The sequence below is a fragment of the Papaver somniferum genome, chromosome 7 (genome assembly GCF_003573695.1).
Source record: "Papaver somniferum cultivar HN1 chromosome 7, ASM357369v1, whole genome shotgun sequence".
NCBI lineage: Eukaryota > Viridiplantae > Streptophyta > Magnoliopsida > Ranunculales > Papaveraceae > Papaver > Papaver somniferum.
In genome coordinates, this window is record NC_039364.1 from 212,634,278 (window position 1) to 212,641,056 (window position 6,779).

Genomic DNA, 6,779 nt, shown 5'->3' on the forward strand with positions numbered 1-6,779 from the left:
GAAATGATCCAAAACCCATCCTTCAATTTGATAAACCTCTTCCTAAATCAAATCTCCATCTCGTAAGATCTAATTTTGAAAATTAATCTTCAAAATCCTGAACCAATTAGCAGCGACGAAGGTGGTGATAGTTGCAGAGCTGGTGACGATGAAGATGGTGGTGGTGGGAGTGGTTTGGTTTGATTTGATTTTCAATCACATAACTCTCTCTCTTTCAAATCTCAAATCTAATCAATCTCAAATCTCAAATCTAATCAGTGGTGGCGATGGCGATGGAGATACAGATGGAGACGGGGGTAGCATAGATGGGGATGGCGATGGTGGTGGCAAGGTGACGGTAATGGCAGGGGGGTGGTGGTGATGGCGAAGAAAGAAGAAGTGAAAAGAGATCGTTTCCTTTCAGATCTAAAAAATAAAAGTGACCATTAAAGTCTCAAAAGGGTAATAAAGGAAAGTTTAATTAATAGAATTTCCTTATTTTTAGATTAGGGATATTAATATAGTGGACAAGGATATTTGTGAAGGCCTATCAGAAGGAGGGACAATAATTCAATTTCCACTTAATAATTTTGGAACTTGGGTTAATGATGAAAAAACCGCATATACGGATTACTCTGTCCATATTGAGCAAGATTTAACACCAACATATATTAATTATAATATCGGATGCTTCAGAATAAGAGCAGCATAACTTTGTTTTCATAGTTGTTTTGGATTACCCTGATGCATCTCTTTTTATTCGATCTTCTCCTTACGCAAGAACCGCATTGAGCTGCTCAAGATAACTATTATCTAAACAATCAAAATCGTTATTTTATTAAGAGAAAAAAAGTGATTACTTACTTTCCCATGAGTAAAAGCAGACACATAACTATTGGACTGTGTTAGTATGCCTTTCATGACCACCGAATGCCTTTAACCCCTTAACTTCTGTCGTGTGCTTATATGAATAGGAAAATCTATTCTACCTTTCGGTTTGTTTACTGATATTCTCAATGACTTCATTATGTCCGCTACACAAAACCACAAATCAAGTCATATTGACAATACCAAAAAATGAAATGAATTGTATACGTCCATAAAATATACATTCCCCTTAATTTGCTAAGAGAGATGATATATATACCTCAATTGTCCAGGCCAAATCCTCAATAGTATCAGACCTCATTAAGAGTCACCTTTTATAAGACTAATGTCCAACATTCATCTTATGCCATCATCTTCAGGAATCAGGATCCTCCATCCATGGCTACCACATACAAAAAAGCATGACTATTCTTACCTCTACTCGAAGAATAGTAGTATTAGTTTTCGTAGATCGAATTGGGTTAGCATTAATACATCTAACAGGATATGCTTTACAATGCAGTGAACCTTAGATGTACAAATGCTAACCAAGTTCAGCCAGGGGCGCCATTTTCTCCCTCTGTAGTTATACATTCTGATAGTGTTGTAGCTCATTTGGAATGCATATAAAAGATCAACGTAATAAAAAATAAAAATAAAGCACAAATCGTAAAACATACCTTTTATCATTAAAGCAAAATGCATGCTTCAATGCAAGTCCAACCTTAAGTGGTTTAACGAAACAACTCCATCTAATCTGAAGTTAAAGTTCAAGTTCAGTTCAATTCAATTCAAAAGCACCTAAACAACGAATCATTCAGAAACACCCAACAACCAAAAAATCAAGTATAATTTTGGAGTAATTCTAAGTAATCTTCGAGCACCAAAACCAAAACTAATTTCAAGATCCATTTTCAGCAAGGACTTCTTTATACCCTCCAACCTAGCTCTGTGTCTTGATTCATAGAAAGCTTAAAATCAACCTCAATCCTGACTAGTTGAATTGCTTGGTAATTGCAGTGGAGCCTCCTTAGCAGAACACGGGATGCATCGGTAGTAAATATACACATAGCTCAACCATATACACTTACTTATCAACCCTGGGAACTCTATCACAATGAATGATCATCAATAGAGACAATCTTTTGCTTCCTTATTGGATGCAGCTCTTTGAATTACATTTGAGGTTGTTTTTAAAGAGTGAAATTAATCACTGTAGCATCAGGTCAGCAACATTAAACTACGATAGTGAATCGGGTGAATAATACAAAGAATTTTCATTGGATGGAACTGAAACATTAAATTCAGACACACCAACTTTGTCATTCCTATGATAAACCTAAAGTTTTGCGATACATTCCCACATGACAGCTCTATCAATCAAAGGAACTGAGACCCGCAAAATCCATGCAGTACGAAAGTTAAATCTTAATTTCTCCATTCCTGGTAAAAAGTGCTAAACCTCGAAGTATATTTCCTGATTTCTCTAAGACATACGAAACCAAACCTGAATAAAACAAAAAGTAAATCTTGATTTTTGAACTCCTCGCACCTATCAATTCAGCGATGACATTCACATCAAATAAACCCTAACTCAAATTAATAAACTAATATTTGGATGATTTTAATAATTGAATTTAAGAAACACTGGATATCTGCAATAAAGATAAAAATGTAGCTAAGAAAACAACATTAATCAGCCGAAGACCCTGATCAAAACTTATTCAAGAAAACAAATACAAAATTGAGATATAAGTCACTACAGGACGTGAAATTTCGGTTGGAATTGAGATATAAGCTCGAATTTGTTGTAACACGGGGGATGATGAGGAAGGTTTTCAACGATTTCTTTGTTGTGAGTAAGCCAGAAGAAGAGAAGAGATTCATAGTAGAGTGAGAAGTTTAAAATTTTTCCAAACAAAATAAAGCGAATAACAAGTTTCGGTACCTAGTCGTTTTTCTGCATCAATCAGATTACAACAATGCTAAAAAGCTGCACATCTTTCTGATTCTACTTTAACCTCCGCAAAAATTTGAAAAAAACAACCAAAATCAATACAATTAAATTTAGGAAACCACATCAGAGAAGCAATAAAGAATCGAAAAAAAAAAAGTACAGACAAACAAAAATTTAGGGATTCTGCGCAAGAGGAAGTGTTTGGAGAGGGAAAAAATGAAAAAGTTGGTTAGAAATCGTTCCGTATAAAAGAAATTCTGGCAGATGAAAAGCCAATTTTAGGGCTCGAGATTTCAACGGCCAGAAACAACAGGGAATATCTCGACGGCCGCAGACAGCCTAAAACAACAGGGAATATCTTAGCAACTAATTAAATGAAATTAGTGGAAATAATACCTGCAATTTGCATAAAATCTACTTACAAAAATTCGACATTGTATACTACATTCAGTTTAGCATTAACCCATGATATCAAACGATTTTCTTCTTACAACACTGATTAATATGCCAACTACAATGAAGCCCACAACTACTTAAATCAAACTGTATTAGAAAACTACCCATACTTAGGTGAGTATCTCACTCTGTAGTTCACTACGGGAAGTATGCCGAGGAACCACTATATTTTCCAACTGTCTGCAAGATTTAAGTGTATCATGGGGAAGGCTTGTCCCTAATCAGTAATTTCATCACCCCATCTCGATGAGTATTCTCTGTTCATGTTCAAGTCACTCTTAAATTACTGATCTTTAGTTAAAACAAATCAGAAAGATAACCTATATGCAAGGATCTGGATCTAATTGCTGGTTCAATAGAGATATGCTTAGGCAATTAAAGAAAATATTAACGAAAGCCGTACGTAATATGAATCTGCTCAAAACGAATCTTATACTTGGTCCAATTTGCATATCTGATCATTTGGAACAGAACAATCAAGAAAATGCAAGAAAAAAGATAATGTACATAATACAGAGATATTATTGGTTGATTGATTAATTAAGCTGTATCTGCGATTTAAGTTTAGTTGATGTCGAGGAGAGGAAGGAGGTAACCCTAAAAATTTTAAATCTGTATTTTTATTGGTTGATGTTTCCTGATTTGTGTCCGCTTTATGTGCTTGATGTAGGAAATTTAGGGGAAAAGTTTATAACATTGATTTAGGAGGCAAATTTAGTTTCCAAGACGATGCAGAGGAATGGAAAAACAAGGTAACCATGTGGATTGCAAGTTCTCTTGGCTGCGAATTCAGCTTTCTTCGTTGCAGCCGCCTCAAATACCATAGATTGACGTGTTCGTCTCTCTACTTGCTTCAAATCTTAACTACCTGAAAAGTAAACAACAACAATGGTTCAGTCTATTTGTCTCTGACATAAACACACACACAAGGAACTACATGGGAAAAAATTGAGTCCAAACCAAGTACCTTCAAAATGAATAGTACAGCTTGACAATGCAGAGCTACAGAACAAAAGAAAACCAAGAGTTTGGAAGGTTAGATTTTATTCCTCAGATCTACACCAACAAAAGAAAAAAACGATAATATTTTAAATCATAATGGTCAGCACAGGACAATATATGATGGATGGTCCTGTTCTCAGATTTAGAAGTAGATGGCGGTGTAGAACTTTTAAGGAAGTCAGAGACACCTTGATCTTTGGTCCCAACATCTTGGTCCTTTGTTCCCCACCACATACTGCCCAATGATATGATGTCGTTGTTTCGCATGTTCAACAATGTTGTTCAGTTCTTCCATCCCCGTGAGCAGAAGCATGCATGTATATGACCTACACATATCAGTGAACAAATAATAACAAAAGAGAAACATGTTAAATTCGAAATACAAAAAAAATTTACAAAATTATATTCTATGCCAACTTATTGAGAGTTGTAGACAACAAAGTAAACACATAACAATTAGTATTACTAACAAGGTTGATTGACATCCCTTGTTTCCTAATCTGCCATGCCTTTAAGGGAAGGTCAACAATTATTGACAACTAACACGTAAACATTTGTTTTAATACTTTTTCAGTCACTGCTTAAAACAACTAATTGATGTCAAGAAGGTCAAGAAACGAGAAAGATGAGGAAACGAACCAGAGTTGAGCTAACAAACAAATATTGTGAAGAAAATGAAGTGATCTCCACAAAGTTTAGTATGCATAAGGCGGTAATAATCCTATCAGCACATATGATTCAGCGACAGCCTTATCTATTCTCAGAAAAAGAATTTGAGTCGTTTCAGTCGAGCTGTTCCTTTGAGCTTTAACATATTCAACCTAGAAAACAATAACTTATCAGATAACCATACCATTCAATTGAATCAGTAAGTATGAATCTTATATTTCTAAGCTTAAAAAGTACATACTATTTTCATACCATGTAATTATTAAGAGACAACCACTACCACCTTGTAGCAGTAGCGGCAGCACCTCCAAACAGCACCAACATACTTCACCACCAACAACAAATCCATAAGCAATCATTCAATCCATGAATATAGTATAGAATACATTAGAACCCAATCAAGAAGATGCAAAAAACTGAAAATCACAATAAAAAGAATGAAATGAAAATATGAACTCAAATTTGAACTCTACAATGGTACCAAACACTTCAATTTCAGATTCTAACAATTCGTATTCTATCACAACAACAATCATCCAAAAACAAAACTGATCCCATAAAACTTAAAATCATTAAAAAAATCTTAGCTATTAAATTACCCATTAATCAGCACCAAAAACACTACTAATGACATGAGTCAGATACCTCTATAACCCCCGATTTAAGAAAACCCCAATTAGAAAATCTAGGGTTTCGTTTTCATGAAACCCCAAATTTGATTTCTATCAAGAACAAATCGATCAAATTTAAAACAAAATCTTGACAATAAACCCGAAATTAGAAGTAAAAAAATCAATACCAATAAGAAAGGTGTTGGTTGACCGAGTAAACCAACTGCTCCTGATGTTGATTGTTGTTGGAGTTATGCGTCAATCAACTGGTGATTCTTTTTAGGGTTTCACTTAACATAAGAAAAAGGTGTTGGTAGTGGTGATAGAAGAGCTCGATCGAGATAATTTTTAGGGTTTTAGTTAACATTAGAGTTTAACTTAGACATGTAAATGGAGAAGAAGAAGATGAAGAAGGTGTTCTGGTGGTGATGAAGTAGTGGATGCTGGTGGTAGATCTGTTGTGGTGATGGCAGAAGTGTGGGGGTGATGGAAGTGAACGGAGGAAAAGAGAAATGAGCTGCGGTATCTCTCTTTCTCTCTCGAGAATATCGAATGGAAGATAAATGATATATGGCTTGAAGAGATAAGGTGAATGGGAAAATGGCCGCCTAGGAAATTGAACCATAGGAAATCTAGGTTCAGCTGTCACAGGGTGGGTTCTTATTCAAGGACCAACATTAACGCTCTGAGCTGTGGTCCACATTTTTATTATATCTAGGACCGTTTTGACTGGTCCAAGGTCGATTTACCGCCATTGAGGGTCAGGGATGTGGGAAACCCCATTTTCCACTAGTGTTTTCAACCGTCACTGAATTTGGTGAAGCCTTTCAATATTAACTATATACCCTCAACTATCAATTACTTACTTTGTGTATTAGTTCTACAAAACAAAGGTATTTCCTTAAAATGGATACACAGAGTTTTAACATCGAATCCCCCAAAACGCAATTCCTCTACATTTTTACCCTCTTCTTCGTATCTTCTCGGACCAAAAACCAAACCAGAGAGAAGATCCGGAGAATTTTTTTCCCCCTTATTCGTTTCCTCTCGAACCCCTGAATCTATGTTTTCATTTTCAATTTTCTATGTAATTCATCCCCTCCTGAAACAAAAACGAAGCAAAACAAAGAATTAGGGATTCTGATTTTTGATTTTCAATTTTCCTTTCTCCAATTGGGGATTTTTGGGTTACCCATGAAATCGGTGGAATCAGATGAAGAAGATCACTCCAACAAATT

The 6,779-nt window shown here is 35.3% G+C and overlaps 1 long non-coding RNA gene across 2 annotated transcripts; it reads right to left on the minus strand.

Annotated features, from left to right (window-relative positions):
* Positions 1-3,663: 3,663 nt before the first annotated feature.
* LOC113299507 lies at positions 3,664-6,160 on the minus strand. Of its 2 annotated transcripts, none has more exons than XR_003335088.1 (6): positions 5,730-6,160; positions 5,183-5,346; positions 4,901-5,082; positions 4,450-4,587; positions 4,227-4,261; positions 3,664-4,127 (listed from the first exon to the last, which is right to left on the minus strand). It is a non-coding gene; the product is annotated as an uncharacterized LOC113299507 (long non-coding RNA). The 2 variants fall into 2 exon arrangements; XR_003335087.1 differs by having other exon boundaries at positions 5,183-5,255; positions 5,730-6,154.
* Between the last annotated feature and the right edge of the window lie 619 nt (positions 6,161-6,779).